Genomic DNA, 25,476 nt, shown 5'->3' with positions numbered 1-25,476 from the left:
CTCTTCTAACCTATCTTCCAGGTCACTTATTATTGATTTAATTGTGTTTAATCTGTTGTTCCATATGTCATTTTTTTCCATTGCTTATTGTATTTTTCATTTGCAAAAATTCTATGATTTTGGTAATATGCAGTTATTGCCCCAAAAATTCCCTGACAATTCCTTGAACCTAACAATCAGAACTATAATTATTTTAGAATCCATGTCTAATGACTGTATTATCTGCTCTTCCACGTGTATCTTTTTTTTTTGAGTTTTGCTCAAAAAATTATATATTTTCATCACACAATTCTGTTTATTTTTAACAATTGCCAGATATTCAACATGATATATCGGGGACATACTTTGAGACTTTGAGAGACGTCATCTCCCTCCAACAATGGTTTACTGTTGTTTTGGACAGGAAGCTGTGCTAGAGTTGGTTCACTTTAAATCAATAAATGACTGAGTGAATTTAAGCTGGGCTTCATCTCTTGCCAAATTCATCTTGCTACGAGTCTGTGCCCCTGTGAGGTCCCAACTAAAATCATGTGTGCTTGCCAGTTCCTCCCTTTTCTGGCACGCTGTAACCTTTTTTTTTTTTTTCCTTTTCTTAATTTCCCCAGCCCATGAGACTGTTTAAAGTAAATTCAACCTCTCTAAAACCAATTTTGAAATATATAGTACTATGGAGGGTAGAAAATACAGTTTCTGAGCTCCTCACTCTTGGTATACCTTCACTCCTGGATCTGAGCCATGCAAATTCTTTCAGCCTTGGGATCCTTCCAATATCTTTTCAGAAAGTGCATGCACACACACACACACATACAACTCACACAACTTATTCGGCTTAGCCTATTGTCCTCAGTGAGAGAGTTGGTAAAACACAAAGTCCAACATTGCCAAAAGTGAAATTTTATTAAAGGTCTTAATGTGGTGCTGCACTGTTTTCTTGTTAACTTTCACTGAGAATCAGTGGTTTGTTTTTGTTTTTTTTTAATTAACTTACATTTTACTTATTTTATTATTAGCCAATCTTCAGTGAAGACTGTTTTCAGGGAGAATGTCTAATGTGGCATGGTTTTGAAGATTCAGAGTATTTTTTTCCTGTCATGCTTTCCAAGTGTTTAATCAATTTCAACTAGATTGTTATGTTTATTTCTGGCTTGTGGATTCCCAGCCACTGTGAACAGTGGAAATAGTTAATAGTTAAACTAAGCTTTGCCTTAGGGTTTTGATTTCTCTCAGAAGAGTTTCCCCCATCAAAAGCACCAAATGGTGACTGCTTCCTTGCCCTTTCCCTGAGATGGTGACAGTCCTATAATCCTTCTAAACTGAGAACAGAGGTCTTTGAGTTTCTCAGTTTTCTCAAGGGTGTAAGTTTCTACTACCCATTGAAACTGTAATATATTGTAATAGAGCAGCGTTGGGAGATGTACTATGAGTTCGTATAACCTGAACTTGGTTAGGCTTAATAGTTTTGGTTTTGACAGGCTGTTTCCTGATCCACGGCAGGTGTCCAGACTCCACCACCTGTGAAATGAAAACTTAGAGAACTCTTGCATCAGGAGGCTAATTTGTAATTCTACGCAATGAACCACTATTGCTATAATAACAAGAAAAAACATTTTTAAATAATCTTTTAAAATGTTAATTATGGTACTAAAATGCAACATCTTGAGAGGAGGAGCTCTTGTCTATGTAAACCTTTTTCTTTTTCTCTTTGGATGTAGCATTAAGTCTCTGTTTTTTGCCTATTTTTAAATTTTCAGTCCTGTCACTTCTAAATTTGGCATTTCTGAATAGATATCTCATATTTTCAATATTTGAAACTTCTTGATTTTTCTTTCCATTCATCTTATCTCCTAGTAATCCTTTCCTAAATGCTATATGCAGAAGTGTGATGGCACCCAACACCTGTTTTCTCCGAACAGAACTTCAGGTTTAAAAACAAACAGAAACAAAAACAAAGAAACAAAAGCAACCAGCTAAGCAACACTGATGTGAATTCAGTGCCACTCAATTTTTATCTGTGTGTTTTTCAACCTCAGTGAGATCTCAAGGTTTGCTTAGCTCGGAGGGGCCGTCTCTCTTCTTTTTCAAGTTTCTTTTTTCAGGGACCCAGTGAAAAATAATAATTTTTTTCTCCAGTGCACATCCAAATAACCTCATCTCCTCTTAGCTATTGAAATACTGCAAACACAATACACATCCTTTTCTGCCACTACCTTTGCTGCTCTGTGTGGGAAAGGGTCTTTCCTCTGAATTAATATGCTAGTCACTCAGTCCTAGATGAGAAACATGATCAAGTGGATGTGTCGCTGGAAGAGCAAACTCAATCCTTTTCATTTGTTCAAAAGCTGTACGTTACTGTTCTGTCTGGTCTGAGGTGAGCTTGTTCTCACTCGAAAAATGTTCTCTTATTCCCAATAAAATCAGCTCCTCCTTGCTTCACTTTGCTTAACAGGCCAATAAATACACTTGTGAATTGTGGTCTTGACTAAGACTTAGTTGACTAAGACCATGACTGCAGACATTAAAAAGCATTTCTTCCAGATCGAATATCCTGCAAGTACATGCCGCATTTGCTTGTGGGTTGAGGATACCACCACCAGAGGACCTAATACCCACATTCGAACTCCTTTCTTTCCACATAGGGACTGAAATTAAGAACTGTAATTATATTTCCACTTGTATTGCCCTGAATGAACTTGCCTCCTGTGCAAAGATACTTTTTTCTGCAACATGCAATAAAATGTTAGATGGCTAACATATGTAAACGAATTTAAACCAAGATTCTGAGTTCCTGAATTAAATGTTGCTACTTGGCCACGTAGCCCCCAAGAAAAAGGAGAGAAATGGATAATGCTGTCCAATTTAAAATAATACAAATGCAATTTAAAATAATGTATAATTCAAAATGTAGAACTTGGGCGCCTGGGTGGCTCAGTCAGTTAAGCGTCTGCCTTCGGCTCAGGTCATGATCCCAGGATTCTGGGATCGAGCCCCAACGTCGGGCTCCCTGCTCAGAGGTGAGTCTGCTTCTCCCTCTACCCCTCCCCCTGCTCACGCTCTCTCTCTCTCTCAAATAAATAAATAAAAATTTTAAAAAACGTAGAACTCAATATATTTAGAGTTTCCAAAATTTGGAACTTAGAGAATCCAAATTTTAGAAACAAAAAACTGACTTTTTATTAACAATTATTTGTTCCTTTATGTTAAGCATGCAATATTAATTATATATCCTGAAAATAACATTTATATTTTCTGTGTTTATTTTTAATTTACCTATTTTTCTTTCCTAGGCAACTGGAATGTGTTAGTTACCCTCATACAGAAGGTTATAATCTATGTGGAAATAAATAAATATTCATTTAAAAAATCAGTAGGGCTGCCTTACGGCAATTTAAGATGTCTACCCCCCTCCCTTAGTTCTCTTTTCATTTGTATATTATGATATTACAGACCACATGGATCCTAGAAAGGCTTATTAAACCACTGGAAGCCCAGATAATATTAGCCATTTATTCTTGGTAACCAGCTTCACATAATTTGCTGACTTCAGTTGACTACAGATTGGCTGTTACATGTTGTAGTTTAATTCCCATCTGTACAGATTGAAAACCTACTTAGCAGAATAGGCTTTCACTTGCTGAGAATGGTGGTTTAATTTACACTATAAGGTTTGGTCTATTTGGTGGAGAGCACATCATTTAATTTTCCTGTAAAGAGTAACTTGTGAAACCCTGTTTATGGGCACCATTCATGTAAATTTTTTTTTAAAGATTGTATTTATTCATTTATTTGAGAGAGTGAGAGAGAGAGAGAGAGCACATGAGAGGGGGGAAGGTCAGAGGGAGAAGCAGACTCCCCGCCGAGCAGGGAGCCCGATGTGGGACTCGATCCAGGAACTCCAGGATCATGACCTGAGCCAAAGGCAGTCGCTTAACCAACTGAGCCACCCAGGTGCCCCACCATCCATGTAAATTATTGAAATAACATATGGATTGTATCCTGAAGAACCGCCTGGCTGGCTGCCTGAACTCAGTCCGCTACCCTAACACTACTTTCCGGACTGGTCTTCAGGAAAGATGAATCAATATTAATAACTCAACAATTCCACAAATCTGTATTTGATTGACTGCTTCATGAGCCCAGCTGATGGTTAGAAGTTGAAATATATCATCTTGCCTAAATAAACAGCAGTCCTGACAATCTGTTTTATGATATTTCCTCTTGAGTCCCACTATATCTTATAAATTGGAGAGGGTTGATTTACTCCAGGGGAGAGAGGGAAGGAAGTGGAAGATCGCTTGGTCCAAGAAAAGCATTTCTAATCAAAGCCCGAAGGTAATGCTACCAGCTGTACTTGGAGAAATGCTCGGTTTACCTAGCTATCTATTACAGGATTTCTCATATTTTGTATGTAACACTATACACATGGAAGAAAGAATAGATCTCTGGGTGGAAGTACTAGTGTGAGGAATGAGACAGATTGAGGGAAGGACACTTAAATAAAAAGGAGCCAAGACTTAAGGATTCTGAAAATTCCAACCCCTCCAGAAAGAAAAAAATATGCTAAAATTAATGAATGGCTTAAGAGCAAAGACCAAATCCAGAATACTACTAGGAGAATGTGTCCTAAAGGGAAACTGAGGGTGACTATAAAATCTCTTTTAAATTCTTCAGAATGCCATAAGGTGGTGTCTCAGAATATTTTCCTCCACGTGAAACGGGAACTAGTCCTACAATTAACTATATTAACTCTGATTCCTAATTTATAATATAAGATATTTTCATTCATTATTTGCTTAAATCATATGAAATAATAGTAGTGAAAGTGCTCGGGAAATATTGCTTCAGAAGAAAAAAATATTGCTAAAATGAATAAAGCAAGGTCATTCGCAATAGGGCTTAGTCATCAGTATATTTATTGCTGCACAATAATCATCACTGTGTTGCTGCACGTGTGTATGTGTGTGCAGGTATGCCGCGTGTGTTCTTGCATGAGAGGTGTTGTCTTAGGTTGGGTGCTCCACAGGCGGGTTTTAAATAAGAATTTGTATTCAAGCTACTTCGAGTCAAGACTGATAAAGAAGTCAAGGAAACAGAGCAGAACATGGGAAATAGCTGAGCAAAATTATGACTTGGCCATGTCCCAACACAGGTACTCCTGCTCGCTGTACTTGCCAACACAGCAGTTAAATAGCTCAAGGGCAGTCCTCAGAAGAGAGTCACAGATAGATAATTAGTAGCGAAGTACTTAGAAATCACAGGATGGGTACATAAAACGAGTAAGAAAGATTGATTTGGATGTAGGTGGAGGACTGATACATCCACTTCCTCAGTAGATAACAATAGAGAAAGATCTTTTCCCTCACTTAAACTTGCATTTAACTATTCACTGTTCTGCCACTCTTCTTAGCAATGCAGGTCTTTCATTTTTCAAATATAGATGAAAAAGATTTAAATACAAATATCCTTAAAGAAAGATAAGAAATCCACTAATGTATTCATTCGAATGTGCCTTCAACCAGATTCTTTTAGACTCTTTCTTTGCAGACATAAAAGATGGAGACAGAGAGAGGAGCATTAAAGGATTATCACATCCAAGAGTATTGATGTCTTCATAATTCTCCTGGAGTCTTCTTGGTTTGAATTACTATCAATTGTGGATATGGAAGTATTTTATTTGTGTTGTTTATTGTCCTTGCTTTTTCATACAACAATAAGCAATTAGCGTACACCTGGTATTGAAATTCTTTGCTTATAAGAAATTCAGGGGAAGTTTAAAAGCAAACATAAATGGTCATATTATCCATAATAAGATCAGTAATTATAGTAATTAAAAGGTGGATTATATTCTTATCTTTGCCATCTAGATGTTAAATTCAATAAGATGTCTTCATTTATTGTTTTGTTTTTCAAAAAGTATTTATAGTCTGTCAAACAGAGAACATCAGTAAATTAATTAATTGAACAAAATTATAGGTTATTTACAAAGTCAAGAATATGCATTAAACCTATTTCTCAATAGTATTTTGTTTACACATTTAAATAATATATTCAGTATGTTTCTCCCCAATTTCTTGACACCTTTTCACTGGAAGGACTTCTTAAATATAAAATAATAGGCTCAGCTGATATTATGAAAAAACTGAAATAATTATTTCATTGTGTGCTCAGAATTTGTGTATTTAGATTTAGGAGAAATGAATTTGTGGTTCGGTAAGTGAAATCATTCAAATTGTAGAATTAGAAAAAAATCATAGAGGATGTTCTAATTAAATACATTTTGGTTCATAGAAACTGAAACCTACTCAAGTTTGTTCAGATAAATGAAGAATCAATGTATATAAAAGGTAATTTCATGGACTCCAAAGTGCAAGTCTCAGTGAGAAGAAAGTCAGAAAGGTAGTGACTCAGTGTCTACATGATCTCTCTTAATTTTCTCTTCATCAATCTTGTATATTGCTCAATATTACCTCTTGTTCTGTCTTTACATAATCAAGGTTTATCTCAAATAGTCACTACCTATCACCAGTAGCTTATGTGGAGATGTAAATATTGAAGAATGAGAAACATTATATTTTGATGGCCCTGAATATCGGCCTTTTGATTCTGATTCAAACACCCATTATTAATTTTATCAGGTGGGCTTGAGACATAGATTTGGTTGTATCACCCTACTGCTACTTGAATAATTTCTTCCCTTCCATATATAAAATGTGAAAGCTTGCCTTTTGTGGGTGATCATATAAAGCTACCGATCATATAAAGCTACATTTCTGAGCCAGAGAGAACTGAAAAACACATCTAGTTATTGTATTCAAAATAAGATTTAGAGACAATTCTTTCTTTTGTAAAGGCCCGATTGCAATTCTCCCTAATGGGCTTTTTTATAAAATTAATTTTTAAAAATTTCAATTTTTAAATAATTTGGGAAACAGAATGATAAAAATATAGTTTTTTACAAGTTACAATTTTTTTTTAAAGAATGTATTGTAAGAATTCTAATTCCTTTTTTCACCTGTACATCTCTTCAATTCCAACCAAGAGGTAATCCTGTTAACCCTTAACCCAGTTAAGCGAATATCTTTCCAGACAGTTGTTCATGTTTATGCACAATACACACACACACACACACACACAGTTTAATATCAGATTATACTCTATGTATTTTATGAAGTATGAAATATACATAGAACTATATTATTCTTTTCATTGCTGCTGAGTAAGACATCACATGGATATAAATATTTTATTTAGCCTATATGTAGTTAAAGATATTTTATTTATTTTGCTACCTATTTGTGGAAAAGAGACATGAAATTATATATTTTTGTATATACATTTACCCCCTAAAATGATTTTTATGCTAGTTTCCCAAAAGTAGGAGAGCAGAATTATAGATAATTCATATTTTTAATATTGTTAGGTAAACTCAATCTAAATGTACAGATTTATGCCCCAACCAACAGTAAACACTGATTAGTGACAACTCCTCCATATTTTCACCAAAAGTAGAAATTTCAAATTTCATGTTTTACATCCATTATAGGAAAAAATGATATTTTATTGAGTTTATTTCCTTTCAGGAAAGAAGTTGATTATAATTTTAAGGAGTATTTTTTTATCTTATAAATTGTACTAAACCCTGTGCCAGTTTTTCCACTGGATTATTTAACTTCTATTTATTGATGTGAAGATGCTTTTGTCTCTTAAAAGTAGTGAGAAAACTCTGAGTCTGTCATTTGTACTTTTAATGTTATTTATGGATATTTCTCTGTATAGTCAATTTAGGAATGATTTTCAGATATAATTAAGTGTAATTTTGATAATAACTGCACAGTTACTTATTATTTTGGTAGAAAGTTATTCTTGCATTTTTGTTTTCTAGAATAATTTTCATAATTTAGTAATTATCAGTGCCTTTGAGGTTACATATAAAACCATTGAATTTTGCTGTTGTTTTAGTGTTCGATTTCTGGTAACCTTTATATTTTTGCTCCTATTGAGTCACCTTTAGTACATTCAATTTTTTAAAGCCTCCATTTCATCTAGAATTTCAAATTTTGAGGCCTAAAATTATACATCTCATTATAAATCATCCCACTATGCAAAATTATCAAATCTATGTAAAATTGCACAATGAAGCAGCAAGGTTTATGGGGGAAATGGCTCTGGGGCACAACAGTCAAAACTTCATCAGTGAAACATTTAAAAAAAAGAAAAACAGGAAACTAATAAAAAAGCATAGCACAGTTTTAGACATGTTAATTTGTTAAGAAATACATAAATAAGATACGACAATATATGTGGTATCTTACCTTGAATGAAAAACTGAAGTTTGCTTGTAGGAACAGGCGCTGGGGGCACCTGGGTGGCTCAGTCGTTAAGCGTCTGCCTTCGGCTCAGGTCATGATGCCAGGGTCCTGGGATTGAGCCCCACATCGGGCTCCCTGCTCGGCGGGAAGCCTGCTTCTCCCTCTCCCACTCCCTCTGCTTGTGCTCTTTCTCTCTCTCTCTGTGTCAAATAAATAAATAAAAAATCTTAAAAAAAAAAAAGAAATAGGCTCTGAAAACTTGTATCTTGTGAGTGAGGGTGAAGTGGTGGAAGAAGGATTATCTGCCATTCAGACAGAAAGTAATAAGTTGTAACAGCACATGTTCATGGATCTGAGTCAAAACACACTCACTGAACTGATGTACCTGGTAGACGTTTATGGTGTGTGCTTGTGTGTGTATTCTGCACATGATCACTTCTCTGAGTTCAACCAGGTGCAATTTGTTGCTTTATTTAATGTTCTGTGGATGAAATCATGCATTAACAAACACATTGCATTATTCTCAAATTGTTCCCTAATATATCAGCTTTCTTGGAACAAATTTACATTCTCAAAAGAATCATTATAATAGAACCACCATATTTTTTTTCTGTGATAGGTATATAGGATACATAAAAGCATATCTGTGTTACCATTCTTCTTGTTGTTATTAAAACATGAAAAATTTCAGCAAAAAGAAGATTTGGGAGTAAGGATATGTGGTAGAAATGTTCACTGCTCAGTGGCCCATGAAGGTCGGTCATTGTGAAACAATGAAAATAAGCATGCAGGGATTAAATATTCATGAGGTTTTTTCTGTTAAAGGCATGAATTTAAAACGAATCAAACAGGACACAACTAATATTTTGATAAGAAGCTTCTGCCGTTAGTGTTTTGAGTTCACTTGTCATGAATTTAAAACAATTGACAAGGGTAGTTTAGCAATCAAGAATAGTTATTTTCTATCTCACCCTTCTCCTGGGTAACACTGAATTGTGCACTGATTTACAGCTGGAATGAACAAAAGTGTTCTGCATTAAGATATGTATTACAGTTTTTAAGGTACTAATTTTATCTAGTAAAGACTACCACAGAAGGGGCAATTATACTTTTTAGTTTTCAAGATATGCTTGTGTTTCTTACCAAAATTATTGATGGTGTTGATGAGAACTTATAATAGCCTTGTGTGAAACACTTGATCATTTTGGAGCTGGAATAGTTCAGTCTTAGATATGATGAAAGATATTTTGGTGGGAAAAAAATCCATAATCAGCCCAACAAGGAACAAAACTAAACTTCCAAACAAAATAATTATTACCAATTTAGAGATGAACCGACAAATGACTGAAACTTGGACCTTTAGAGGGAATTGAATTATAAACTACTTTCAGCCATTTGGGGAAACATCTCCAGCTTGAATGAAATTAGGATCTTTTTATAACTTTTTATAACATTTTCAAGTTTTTGGCTTGCCCTTTACAAAGTTATCATGTCGGAATTTAATTCTACCAATGCAAAAAGCAGGTGTAAGCATATTTATTAGAAGCATTCAAGTTAAGTTTCATTGTAATTGAGTGCAAATTGATGCAGTTTACTGAGTTTGCTTTATATTTTTCATTCTCATTTTGAGTACCTAGAGGTTACTATTACCAGAGCATCATGCTCTTCAACTTCATTGAGAACCAAAGAATTTCTGTTTTCCATAGCCTTTTATGATATCTTTTCCATCTCAGTCTGATGGGATATAAAGATGCATCCTGAAATTTTTTTAGGGCAAAGCCCAATGGATTACACACATAAAATAAAATATAACTGAAATGCTAGTTAATGAGGTTTTTTACTTTTATATTTTTCTCCTTCTAATGTCAAAAGACACAGGAAGTGATATGTTTTTTTTTTCCCAGCTTTTTTGAGATATGAATAATTACTTTGTGTAAATTTAGGGTGTACAGGTAATAACTTGATATATGTATATATTGTGAAATGATTACTACAAATCAAGCTAATTAACACATCCATCACCTCACATAGTTACCAATTCTGTGTGTGTGATGAGAACATTTCAGATCTACTCTCTTGGGGCACCTGTGTGGCTCAGTTGGTTGAACATCCAACTCTTGATTTAGGCTCAGGTCTTGATCTCAGGGTGATGAAATCAAACCCCACATGGGGCTCCACACTGGGCGTGGAGTCTGCTTAAGATTCTGTCTCTCCCTTTGTCCCTCTCTCTCTTGAAAGAAAAAAAAAAAAAAAGATCTACTCTCTTAGGAAATTTCAAGTATAAAGCACAGTACTGTATTGTTAAATATAGTCACCATGCTGTATATTAGATCCTCAGAATTTATTCATCTTGTAATTGAAAGTTTGTACCCTTTGACAAACATCTCTCCATTTCCCCCACCTCCCAGCCCAGGGCAATGACCAATCTTCTCTCTGTTTCTATGAGATAGACTTGTTTTAGACTCCACATGTAACTGAGATCATGCAGTATTTATCTTTCTCTGTTTGATTTATTTCATTTGGGAGAATGCCCTCAAGGTTCATCTATGTTGTTGTGAATGGCAGAATTTCCTTCTTCTTCTTCTTTTTTTTTTGCTTAATAATATTCAATTGTATATATGCACCATATTTTCTTTATCCATTCATCTATTGACAAACACTTATGTTGTTTCCATGTCTTGACTATTATAAATAAGCTGCAATAAATACGGAGGTCAAGATATCTCTTTCAGATAGTGATTTCATTTCCTTCAAATATATACCCAGAATGGAATTGCTGGATCATACAGGAGTTCCTTTTTCAATTTTTTGAGAAACCTCCATATTGTTTTCCATAATGACTATACCAACTTACATTCCCACCAACAGTACACAAGGGTTCCCTTTTCTCCACATTCTCACCAATACTTATTATCTCTTATCTTTTTGGTAATGGCTATCTTAACAGGTATGAGATGATATTTCACTGTGATTTAGATTTTCAATTTTCTGATGATTAGCGATGTATTCACCATTTCATACACTTGCTAGCTATTTGTATGTCTTATTTGGAAAAATGTCTACTCAGGTCTTTGCTCATCTTTTAATCAGATTGTTTTCTGTTATTATATTGTATGACTTCCTTATACATTTTAGGTATTAACCCCTTATCAGATATCACACACAAATTAAAAGATATCCTGTGCTTATGGACTGGAAGAATTAATACTGTTAACATGTCCATACTACCCAGAGCAATCTATAGATTCAATGCAATCCCTATAAAAATTCCAATGGTATTTCTCAGAAAAATAGAAAAAAGCAATCCTAAAATTAATATGTAACTACAAAAATCCCAATTAGACAAAACAACCATAAGAAAGAAAAACAAAGCTAGAGGCATCACACTAGATTTCAAATTATACTACAAAGCTTCAGTTATGAAAACAATATGTTACAGGCAGAAAAACAAACACCAAAACAATGGGACAAAATAAACCCACATATGTAGAGTCAACTAATATTTGGGATCCAAGAATACACAAGGGAAAATGGATATTTTTTCAATAAATGGTTTTGGGAAAACTGGATATTCATCTGTGCAAGAATGGTTTTGGACCTCTATCTTACATCCTTCACAATAATTAATTGAAAATAGATTAAAGACTTAAATATAAAAGCTGAAACTAAAAAAAAAAAAAAAATCCTAGAAGAAAACATAGGGGAAAAGCTCTTTGATATTGGTCTTGGCAATGAATTTTTTGGATATGGCACCAAAATTATCATCAATAAAGCAAAAATAAACAAGTGGGACTACATCAGCTTTAATAGCTTGTGCACAGCAAAATAAAGAATCAACAAATTGAAAAGACAACTTATAGAAAGGAAGAAAATATTTGAATTGATGTCTTAACAAAGGAAGATCTAAGCCAATATCTCGTAGAAGCATGCAGCTCTCTTTTCCTATTGTTTCAAATTTAAATAAATAATTTCAGATTGGGTAATCAGATTTCCTTGTAGTATGCTTTTTTCATATGCTGTTAATTAAATCTAGATTTGCTGATTTAATCCATAGCCGAAGTAAAGGTTAGTGGGTTTTTTATAAGCAGGTTATTTTCTTTATTTATCTCAAAATTTTCTTCAGAAGATCATGACAGAAAAGCAAAAAAGTTCTTTTTAAATTATGTGTAAATATTTTCCTGTTTTGAGTATATTGACTGATATGATAAATGCTTAAAAAATAAAGCTATTTGTTTTCTTTCTTGGTAAAATGTAATAGAATCATACTGCTTTTTCTGGCACAGGACCAGATTCAGTGGTGTTCCTTTGTAAAGATTTTAACCTGAAGATAAGATCAACAAAAAAGATATACTTAGTTTCAGTGAAAACATTTTAATTCAATGAGATAGACAGCCTTACCTTCTCTGATAATCTTAACAAAATTTGAACTCTCTTTCCTCTAGGGTCCCGAAAAAATGTTTGAAGAGCAGTATCTCACAAATGGAAATTTGTATAAATGCCTGTTTTAACCAGTCTACTTTGTGAGATGATATATGACTTCCATGACTGTTGACTACTTTCTTCCTTGTAAATTTCTACCCAGGTATGACCTTATTGATGTATTTTAGGCATTCTGAAATACTGATTCTTCTATGTACAATTTTTTTGGAACGTGCAATGTTCTTTTATCCATTTCTAATTAGTAAGGAATTTTTTTTTTCTGAAATTCACACACAAAAAAGTGGTGATGTGACTACTTGCTCTTTTCTCTGAAGGAATATCTAGGCTGATGAAATAGGGGAAAAAAACTCACCCCTCCTCCCACAGTGAAAACAGTTTTCTTTTAGATTTAAATATTTACTTACCAGGCAAGTTTTATATGATTGTGAAGTTGTATCAAGTCAAATGCCTGGGAGAACCATACAATTGGGGATTTCTCAAATTGGATTTATACTTGGAAATAAACACAGATTATATATTTAATTCTCTGAAAGTCAGTATGCAGCTCAGATGAAGACTATATGGCACTATTTTTTTTTTTTCCCTGAGTCAGCCTCTATTGAAATTTCAACAAGCTGTTCTCCTAGCCTCTATATAGAACTTGGCAGGCAGCTAAAGTCATTTCTCTTCGACAGAATCCATAGAGCCAAACACTGTAATAACTTCTCTGATGGAATTTTAGTGGTGAAGCTCTTTATCTTGTTACCATCGCCATTCACACTCCAACTGAGCCTTCACCTGTAGGGAATGATTATGATGCTCTGTGGTCTCTGTTTCCACCTGTGACCCGTGATCAACTGGAAAATGACAGTTTTTCCTTAAAATGAATTTGATCCTGGGGAAAAAAGCTGTCAGAGAAAGTCTTCATTCTCTAAGGACCTCTCTGAGTTGCAGCAGTGGCCTTCTGGACTAACAAAAGGCAAACTCGTAAGTTACTGGAAGCTCTTTTTTCTCTAACCTTTATCATAGGCAATTGGAAAGGATCATCTACAGTGGCCTTCTACAGCTTCAGCCTAAGATGCCTGAGAGGAAAAGAAAGTAACATAATAATAATTTGGAGTCTCCCTTCCCCTATGCTGGATTTTATCTTTCCATGTATTCTTATTGTAATTGGACTGGAGATGAAGTTCAGCAATGAATTGGGATGTTTTATCCCAAAATTTTGAAATTGTTACCTGAGAGTACTTGTGCTTGTATTTTGAACTCAGAAGCATGATTTCTCGAAATAGGATGCCCTCGCATGAATAAGTTGTTATCCCAAGAATAAAATAAAATTAAAGACTATTGTATTATGAATCTTCAGGGATGGTGTTCATGGTTTTGTTTTAAGCTTATGTCAACATGTGGTATCGTGAGTCCTTCTGATAAGGCAACAGAACCCAGTTCCAATAAATGAAGTTCTGTGAATTGGGGCCGTGCCAACCCAGATGATTAAAAGAAAAGAAATAGATTAAAATAAATCATGTTTTGCTTTTTGAAATATTTACATTAAAAATGTATATAAAATATATAAGACAAATATTTATATTTTATACATACTTTTAAAACAAAATGTGTGTTCCTGATCACTATAAAAATCAGTTTTAAGATTACCACATTTGGAATTCATATTTTATTAGGGCATATCCAATGAGAAAATTTTAAATCTGGAAATATTCTAACTTTTGAAATCATGAAAACTGTTTGACTTAATTGGAAGTTATATATGTATATCAAAAAAAAAAAGAACCCAACCCTGTATTATGACATTAGTAATACAATTGTGGGTTTTTGTTTAAATTGACAGGTCTCTCAACTTATAGAAATAAAGAATTTATTAAAATTGGAAACCTGCTGGTATTTCAGTCCTGTTATTAGTTTAGTCTTTGGTTTGAATCATTTAATAACGCAAAATATAAGCTTCATGTGAGTGGCTAATAGTTTATGCAAGAATTGAATAAATATTCTAAAATGCAGTAAGGTTGATCAATACGACAACTGACCAGTGGACTGGCTATTCTGTTTATAAAGTTAAATAGTGAAAGGAATATTGATAATATGTCACAGGAGTGCAGGAGAATTTATTATGATTTACACAAGTTTGGAAGGGAAGCAAAGCTGAAATTTCATGTTGAGTTGAAGTAATTGAAAATCTATTAAACAATTCAAACCAAAGATTAAACCAATAACAGGACAGAAATATCAGCAATTTCCAATTTTAATAAATTATTTATTTCAGTAAGTTAAAATGAGAGACCTGTCAATTTAAGGTTTTAAACAAAAAGCCAAAATTTAAAAGTTTTCCTAATCTGAATCTGAACTTTTATTAGCTTGAATTAGAAATATTATATTACAATTACATCATAATTACTAAAATTAAATGTTCTGAAACATAATAACGCATGAACATAATACCTTAGAAAAAGTCTAAAAAGAAAGCTCAACCATGACTTAGGACGAAGACTTAGAGAACTATGAGAATAAAGTTATATTCTTTGTGAAATTGACCCAGCAATGGGTCAGATTAATAAACAAAACCTTATTGTTCAAGATTTAGCCCATCTTTTTACCTTACTTCCAGCTGATTCTCACTAAGGAAGAATGATGATAAGAAGGAAAACATAATAAGGGTAATTATAATAATATTGGTAATTCTAATGATGATGAAAGTCTCTCTCTCAACATGACCATTTCTATTCCCTTCTCTCATGACCTCCAATCACCCCTCTTGTATCTCACAGAAAAGGAAAATATTACAAAAGCTGATTACTCTCCTTTTGAGTCACTTAGAGCTGGACTCTCACCTCTCAGTCTTCCCAAATTCCAAAGACCTATTTATACTGTAACCCATATTTCAATAACTGCTTGCTCACATCTCACCACTTACAATTTAAGAATCTATACCCCGAATTTTGTTGGCTACAGAAAAAGCCCCATCTCTCTTTTCTTTTTCTCCTCTTTCTCCTTCTTCTTCTTTCATCTTCTCTTCTTCATTTTGAGATTTGAAGAAGAGGAAGTTCCTCAATTTGCCCCTGAATCTATAGAAAGAGTGTAGAATAATGTTCTTCCACTTAATATGTATCCTATGCATCTTTCCTTTAGTAAAAATGGGAATATGTGATAGCTAAACAGCATGTGTGAAATTACTATTATTATTAAATTCTGCTATTTTGCACATTAAATGTGGAGAACCCACTGTATCTAGGGCTTGAAGAAATGGAAAGCATCCAGAGAAACCATGTTGTTTATTCTTCTAGGGCTGCTTTCAAGATTGTCTCTTTATCTTTGCTTTTTAGCAGTTGACTATAATATGGTGACTCATTCTTCCCTTTGAACTGATCTGTTTGGAGTTTCCTAGGCTTCTTCAATCTATAAATTTAAGTAGTTTGCTGAATTTAGAACATTTCAGCCAATATTGCTTAAGTTAATTTCTCTGTCCCATTCTCTCTTTCTCCTCCCCTCTGGGACTCCCAATTCCAAATGTGTTCAATATATTGAAGCTATCCCACACAACTCTGACATTCTGTTTTTTTATTCCATCTTTTTTTCATCTTTTTCTTCAGATTAGACTTTTTTTGTTGTTGTTGTATCTAGGTGTTTACTTACTTTCTCTGTCATCTCCATTTTATTCTTAAGCTTATCCAATGATGGTTTTTTTCATATTTTAGATTCCATTTTCAGATAGAGAGTTCCCTTCTCTTCAATTTAAATTTAATTTTACTTACAATGTTTTGGTTTTTATTTATCTTTATAAAGGGGTCTATTTGCCTTTTCAATTATTCTTTATTTTCATTTATTATGGGAGCATATTTCTTCACCTCATGGAGCCTAGGTAGTAACCCCTAGACTCATTATAATTCATTTGTATGGCATTATGTCCCCCCACCCCCCACCAATGCAGAAGGCTGTCAAGGGTTACAAACATTCTAGGGTCCAAAACTCCCCCTTAGAACCTGTGATAGGAGTTCACGAATGATTGGAAGCACCCTCCATTAGAGACCACTCCACTGTATGTCACAGCCCCTCCCAGGCCAGAGACCCATTAATACCTGATTCCAAAACACGCTAGATGGAACCTGCCTGTTCTCCCACCTTGAGAGTATACTTTCACTTTAATAAACTGCTTTGTGCTTGCTACTTGCCTTCTGGCTGTCTGTATTTGAGGGTGGATCCCTCCATAAATCTTCTCATGGGGAATCCAAAGATGGAGACCTCCATTCACACAACGCAGACACACCCCTAACAATAATATAGTTTATTATTATTGTTCAATAATTATTCAAAATTTATTTTAGAATTGTTTTTCACATTTTTCAAAACATAAAATACAATTCTTTTTTTTTTTTTAAGATTTTATTTATTTATTTGACAGAGAGAGAGAGAGCACAGGTAGGCAGAGTGGCAGGCAGAGGGAGAGGAAGAAGCAGACTCCCCACTGAGCAAGGAGCCCGATGTGGGGCTCGATCCCAGGACCCTGGGATCATGACCTGAGCCGAAGGCAGACGCTTAACGACTGAGCCACCCAGGCGCCCCCATAAAATACAATTCTAAGCACATAGAAAGAATGTAGAAATGTCAGTTTGTTGACTATCCATTTATAGATTGGTGGAATTTTATGTAAATATAGAATAAATGTTTTTCTATACATATTTTCAGTTGCTTTTAAAATAATCTTTAAATTGCACATTAAGTATGGTATTAATTAAGAAAATAGCATTCCAATCCCACTGATTAATCAGTGTTAATACATAAGATAAATTATTTCATTTCCTTGAACAATGCAGTTTTGTTATCTGAAAAACAAAGCAAGCAGCCCAAAATATTAATTTCCCTCTATATTCAGATTAATATATGAGATACAAAAACATTGGCTTATTTTTAATTAAATTTATTGACTATCTGTATGTGTTTGTGTCTTTGTATGCATGTAAACTTTGTTCTCTCTTTGCTTCTATTTAACCTGAAATGAAAATGTTTCAAATAAACTTTTGTGTTAAAAATTGCTTGCCTTGTTACTCCTCTCCCTAATTTCCCATTAAAATACACATGTTACTAAAGAAAATGATACATAGTTTCAGTGCTTCTAAAATGTAACAGTAGCATAAGTTCTCCAAATCCTGAATGTTATTTCCATGAAGTGAAATTGTGAAAGAATGTGGCTTAATTGATCATCAACCATCCTTTGTAAGGAGATGAATAGCACAGTTGATTAGAAAACTAGAGAAAATATTTTTGAACCACAAACATTATTGTTTCACCAAATGCAATATTGAACAGTATTAATAGTACTACTTTGAAAAATGCGGATAAATTCCCCCCCTCTTTTATCACCTTTCTCCTTTATTATTTACTGTATTCTTCTTTCTGTTCTTTTTCCTTTTCTCCATGCTTTTATGTCCTCCACCTTTTATTAGTTTAAGAAACTCGTTACTGACATTTTCAAGATACAGAGCATACATATGATCCTGATTAATAATTCAATCAGTATCAGATGGAATGATATATACAGGAGAAATAGCTATTAATTTAACCCTTACCTTACTTTGTTTTTCTCTTATTCTTAATTATTATTATTACTATTATTACTACTTCGGTTGTAGCAGCTCAGCCTTTAGCCTAATACATGTGCATCCTCATTTTATGAACTGGAAAGTTGACAAGGACTTAGGATAACAGCTGCTAGGTGGTAACTTGATCTTTGAACACATGTCTGTCTGGCTGTAAATCCATATCCTTAAACATCATGAGATACTGCCTGCCATGTGATACCTATAAAAATAAATAAAGAGAGAAAATCACAGGTTGCCAAAAGTTCAGGCTGACTGGTAGTCTATTTTTGTGTTATGAGAGTAATTTATGGAAAGACAAAGCAGGTAGATTTGGACTGATGAGTAGTTTCCTTATATTAGAAAAGGATATTATTCCATATCAATTTAGAATGAATTCTTATTCTTCTTTCCTCGCTGATAATTATTTTAGAAATACAATTCTGTGTCAAAAAGAAATGCTGACTGGCCATTCTTCTTTGGTAGTGGTTTACTATCTTTGTTCATTTTTAAGATTCTGTACAGATACCCTAAACCTACAATGGGTTCCAAGAATTTATGAGGACTAGATAATTTTGAGAACATTGTCTAGACATGAGAGAATGGAGATGAGGAAGACTGAATGTCAGTTAGCTCAGACAAATTATATCTTTTCATCCCAATTTACATTAACTGTATGACATATTTAACAACCGGCTCACACTCAATTTTATCATAGTAACTAGAGATTTTTCATGTGATTTTAAATTTGTGTAAAAATATTATAATTATTAAAATATGGTTATCATTACCTCCCTTATATTTAAAAAAGAAGAAATATTTTCCTGAATAATATGTTAAAGTTAAATTAAATGTTTAATTTTCAATGATAATCCCAAAATATGTTTCAAAAGACATCATCCCTTCAAATTTATAAATAATATTTTTGGTAATTTAAAGTTTTTATTTAAATAGTGTAATGGATAAATAAGGATTTCTTTTTTTATTATTTTTATTATTTTTATTTTTATTATTATTGTTATGTTATGTTAGTCACCATACACTACATGATTAGTTTTTGATGTAGTGGTCCATGATTCATTGTTTGTGTATAACACCCAGTGCTCCATGCAATATGTGCCCTCCTTAATAATGATTTCTTTTAAAGAAATTACTAACATTACTTGTATTTTCATATAGACCATTATATATTGGCATATTTATTTTTGTTTATTGTTTAAAATATATATAGGTCTATGCCTATATATTACTGCATACCTAATTCTTCTACTAAATATCACAGTGTAAATACTTCTAATGTTTTGTATTAGTTTCAAAATGATATGGTAAAATTCAGTTATATAAACGTTCCAGAATATTTCCCATTATGTCACTGTTAATCATTTACATTATTTGTCTTTCTCTCTTCCATACTAACTTGTAATGTTGGTTGAAAACATAAAAGGGGGATGTGGAGTCTAATATTGCAATATATACATATATCACACCATCACATTGTACACAAAATTACACAATGCTATATGCCAATCATATCCCAACAAAACTGAAAAAATAAAGTACCAGCCAAAAATTTTTAATCCAAGTTTAGTAAGCCTTGAACCCTATCTCTGGATAGTGTAGTACTTGTTCAATTAGGAGATGGCATTTCACTGTTTGCATGTCATAGACAGTTTGTGGGTGCACAAGGAGCCCCAAGCTTTCATTTTGCTCTGGGCCCTACAAATTACATAGCTGGTCCTGCATACAAGTGGGTGGAGTACCTGTGTAGAAAGGTAGACAGGAGACCTGATTCTTCCAAGTTTCAGCAAAGAATCTGTATTTAATAATGGTGAGTAGTACCGGATGTTATTGAAGTAAAAAATGTAAAAAAAGAATTTAATGTTTTTAAACTGATTTTTAGTTTTTGAGAGAGGCATCTGAGCTGTGGTAAAGGTGAGAATGTAGTCAAGTGGATATGAATTTTGCACTTTGGCCTGGAGATCATACCCTAATATATAAGGCCATGACACATTAAGAAGAGCATGTGGAATTGGATGGTACTTTAAGATACTAGATCAGTCATCTCTATGCTTCATGACCTTATGCAAGTTGTAAGTTTTCTCTTGTTCCATTGCGAAGTTGAGTTAGTCATGCCAATTCCAAGGTAGCAAACACAGAGCCATCATGCATTTTTTATTGTCTCATATGATGCTGGCTTCTTGAATGTCTGAAATGATTTTAATTTTTCCTAACTTTAAACAACCGTGGATTTCAAGTACAAATACAGATCACTGGCTTCTTCTAAAACATAAGAAGTTTTGACCACATTGGGTTGGCATTTTAACATGACAGGAATCACCAGGAACTAATACCTGCCTGCCTTACAGAAGATGTATGTTCTCCGCTTGGAAACAGTCTCAACACTTCCTCTTACTGCCCCCACCCTCTTTCCCCATGTACCTGCTTACTGCAGAAAGCTCTGCTTTGTTCCTAACCCACTTGGAAGGATTCAGAAGATAATTAGACAAATAATAAAGAGAAGATGCTCAGCACATATTTGATGCTAAATAAAAGAAAACCTAAAAAAAATGAGGTAAAGGATTTTGCTGCCACTTATGATATCCTGGGTGGGATTTATATTCTAGAATCATCATAAAAACCCTGTGGATGAGATGCTATTATCTCCATTGTAACAGAGTCAAGCGAGTTGGTGATATAGATTACCCAAGTAAATCCACAGAGCCTATAAATGCCAGAGAGAGGATTGAAACCCACCATGTCTGGCTTGAGAGTCTCACATTCAAGTTCTGCTGTTACTACACCCGGTCAGTGTGGTAACTAGGAAAGTAGAATTCCAAATTATGCATAATGTTAGAATACTCTAATCTGAAACAAGTATTAAATTGAATCTTATGAATTTAAAGTAAGGGAATAAGTGTAAATGGAAGGGTCTTTATCAAAGACGTAATTCTTATTCTATAATGTTTATATGCAAATTAAAGACAAATATTCCTGAATAGGAGCGGGAGAATATTTAATTCTGTTAACCACCGAGACCTTAATATGTATATACCTCATAGATTATCATAATAGATTCATAAAGATTTTGCATATAATCGTGCATAAAAATGAAACAGGCAGCTTGTTTTAGGAATGAATTCTATTAAGCTTTTTATAATAATTGTGTTTGTGCCTTCTAATATTTCTTTTGACTACATCCCCTACCCTATATTTCAGCATGATTAAATAAAGGGTTTTCATTGTGATTTTTTTATAAAGATTTTATTTATTTATTTGCCAGAGAGAGAGAGAGCACAAGCAGGGGGAGCATCAGGCAGAGGGAGAAGCAGGTTCCCCACTGAGCAGGGAGCCCGACGTGGGACTCGATCCCAGGACCCTGGGATCATGACCTGAGCCGAAGGCAGATGATTAGCCAACTGAGTCACCCAGTAGTCCCATTCATTGTGATTTTAATCTGCTTTAACCTAAGTTTCCATTCCAACCTAAATTAACAAAAATATAGCAACAAGGGAGAAAATATTTGCAAAATTTAATATGGAAAGTTTATGTAGTCAAAGCTTAATTGCCTGATATACATTAGAAATCCTAGTATTTTGGCATTTGGCAATATAAAAGTAATCCTCAAGACCATGACAGGCTGGTCTCTGTGGTGTGGTCACTTCCTGCAGGAACAGACTGTTTTCATTAATGTCAATGGTGGAGTGGCTGAACTATTACAACAGGACAAGTTGCCTCCGTCCTGTCTCTATTATCTTGTTTTTTAAGGAAATCTTATCAACAGATGGTAGGAATAACTCCTGTATACTAATCATTATTGGATTCTTCACTATTTCCTGAGGTACAGGTCAAACGTCAATCAATACATTTTGTTCTGAATATCTCAAAGAATTTCAGTCTTAATTAGATCGTTCATAATTTGCACAGAATTGAAGCATTAGCAAGTTCATATCAGTGGTCAAGATATGTAAGCAAAAAATTTAACCTTGCTGATCTCACAGAAAACTAAAATAATAATACTGTTTAAATAAGGCCAAAGGAGAAAAGCAGTCATTAGGAATTCAATATGAGTTCATCTACAATATACTGCCCAATTATTGCCATATAGTAAAAGGAGGATTTTTTTTTTCTTGCAGAAGCCAAGGAGACTGTGTTTTAATTAATAAGTGAAATATATTTTCATGAATACATTTTAATGTAGAAAGTCTGTTGCATAATAGTCCTATAATGGATTACTTTACTTCTCCAATTAAACAGTGGAATTCCTAACCAGTTTTGTGTACATTGACAAATGAAGGAGACAAATTGTCTCCTTCCAACAACCACTGTCCTAATCATCCTAAAACATAAGAAAAAAAAAGAAAAAAGTCGTACAGACTTTCTTGAGAGAAAGAGAGAAAAGAACATCTAAAAGGGGAGAAGGGGAGAAGGGGAGATGTCAGTGCAATTTCGCAATGTGATAGCACAAACAGGAGAAGGAACAACACTGTATATTTAGTTATATTTTGCAGCATAAATGATAGCTTTGAGATATATAAAACCGCTATACTTCTTCTTCTTTTTTTTTAAGATTTTATTTATTTATTTGAGAGAGAGAATGAGATAGAGAGAGCATGAGAGGGTGGAGGGTCAGAGGGAGAAGCAGACTCCCCGCCGAGCAGGGAGCCCGATGCGGGACTCGATCCTGGGACTCCAGGATCATGACCTGAGCCGAAGGCAGTCGCTTAACCAACTGAGCCACCCAGGCGCCCCTAAAACCACTATACTTCTGAAAATATGGAAATATTTATAAAATTATAGTGGCCAGTAAATACAAATTGTTTAATAATTCTTACATATCCATCCTACCTTGAATGACTGAGCTTTCTACTAAATCTTGAAATCATATACTAAAAGTCTTCCAACTTTATTCCTTATTTTTCAGGATTTCTTTAGACATTCTTGCTCCTATGCATTTCCAAAAAGTTCTGATTGGGCTAGCACGGGACTATTAGATAACTGGTGAAATTAACATCTGGATCATGGTATATCTCTCCATTTTTAAGAGTCTTTGCTTCCTTTCATCAACACCTTGTAATTTTCAATGTAGAGAACTTGGTCATATTTTGTTAAATTAAATTGTAAGGGTTTTTTTTAAAAAGTATTTGGTAACTTACAGTAGTAAACTATTTTTATTTATTTACGATGGTGAGACAGGAAACCAGAGGGACCGCATGAGAGACAAAACTGTTTTTTTCCTTTACTTCTTTTCAAGCTTCTATTCTTGCTAGGGCCTGCACACCCACCCCATTCTACACATGTCTTGTAAGACAAATAGCATATGTCCTCCTTGTAAGGAACAAGGAGTTAATGATTCTCCAGAACAAATAACATCTAAGGAAGGACCAGGTGAGAATGACCTGATGAAGCTATCATATGTACATTCCAGACCACTGGAGCTAGACATCTCAGTGCCAAGAGCCCCTGGCTCCAAGGAATAACACCTGAGTGCTTGTCTTTGTCCTAACCAGTTCCTAGATGTCTGAGAGGATGCGTACACCAGAACTCCATCCTCTGTAAAAAAAACCCAGATCCCAAACAAATATGAGATTCCCACCTTTCTTTTCTGAGCCTCCTGGACACTCAATCTCTCTGTATCTGTTCTCTCTCTATCTTCCTTTCACCTCCTGCTAGCTCACATTTGATTCCATCCTTCATGAAGCAAAGGACCCTCTTGGATGGTCCTGTGGGAAACCCCGTGGGTCTTCAGACCCAGCCTGCTGTCATCAATAGTAAATTACTTTTATTTTCCAGTTGTTTACTGCTGGTATGTAAATATGACGTAAATATGAAATTCAGTATTGTATATAAAGCCCATTACTTTGTTAAATTAACTTATTATTTCCAGTGGCTGTTTTACAGATTCTTTTATATGTTTTTTGGAAATCATCATGTCATTTGCAAATAGAGAGAGTGATTTATTTCCTCTTTGATTTTTTATGCTCTATAATCTTCTTCTTGACTATAAACTCCAGAACAATTTTGAAGTAGGTAAGTATCAGCACCCTACATTATGCCTCATGCCAGGAGGATAGAAATGAGCCATTCATAGCTTAATATGTGCTACTAATTTCTCATAGATGTTTGATTTTAGATGAAGAAAATCTACTCCTAATTTGCTGACATTTTTTTTATCATGAATGGGTGTTAATTTTTCTTTTTTTAAAGATTTACATATTTATTTTAGAGGGGGGAAGGGCAGAGAGAGAGAGAATCCCAAGCAGACTCCCTGCTGAGCATGAAGCCCAATGTGGGGTTCAATCTCAGGACCCTGAGATCATGACCTGAGCCAAAATCAAGACTTGGACGCTTAACTGACTGAGTCACCCAGACACCCCAAGGGTGTTAATGTTTCAAATGATTTTTCTGCATCTATCAAAATGATTTATAGGTTATCCTTTATTTTGTTAATATGTGAAATATTTTGATTGAATTTTGAATGTCAAATTGATCCTGAATTTCTAGAAAAAATTACACTGCTATAATATATGACTCTTTTATATATTCCTGGGTTTGATTTGCAAATATTCTTTTCACTATTTTTATGTTTGTAATGTTTTATCAGATTTTGTTACTAGGGTTATGATGAACTATTAAAACATACAGGAAAATGAAACTGGGCCACTTTCTTACACCAAACACAAAAATAAATTCAAAATGGATGAAAGTTCTAAATATGAGACAGGAAGCCATCAAAATCCTAGAGGAGAACACAGACAGCAACCTCTTTGACCTCGGCCATTGCAACTTCTTACTAGACACATCTCCAGAGGCAAGGGAAATAAAAGCAAAAATGAACTATTGGGACTTTTCAAGATAAAAAGCTTCTGCACAGTGAAGGAAACAATCAACAAAACTAAAAGGCAACCTATGGGATGGGAGAAGATATTTGCAAATGACATGGCTGAAAAAGGGTTAGTATCCAAAATGTATAAAGAACTTATCAAACTCAACACCCCAAAACACATAATCCAGTAAAGAAATGGACAGAAGACATGAACAGACATTTTTCCAAAGAAGTCATCCACATGGCTAATAGACACATGAAAAGCAGCTCATCATCACTCATGAGCAGGGAAACACAAATCAAAACTACTATAAGATACCACCTCACACCTGTCAGAATGACT

The sequence above is a fragment of the Leptonychotes weddellii genome, chromosome 3 (genome assembly GCF_054177405.1).
Source record: "Leptonychotes weddellii isolate Sample4059 chromosome 3, ASM5417740v2, whole genome shotgun sequence".
In the NCBI taxonomy this organism is placed as follows: domain Eukaryota; kingdom Metazoa; phylum Chordata; class Mammalia; order Carnivora; family Phocidae; genus Leptonychotes; species Leptonychotes weddellii.
This window is presented reverse-complemented; position numbering follows the sequence as displayed.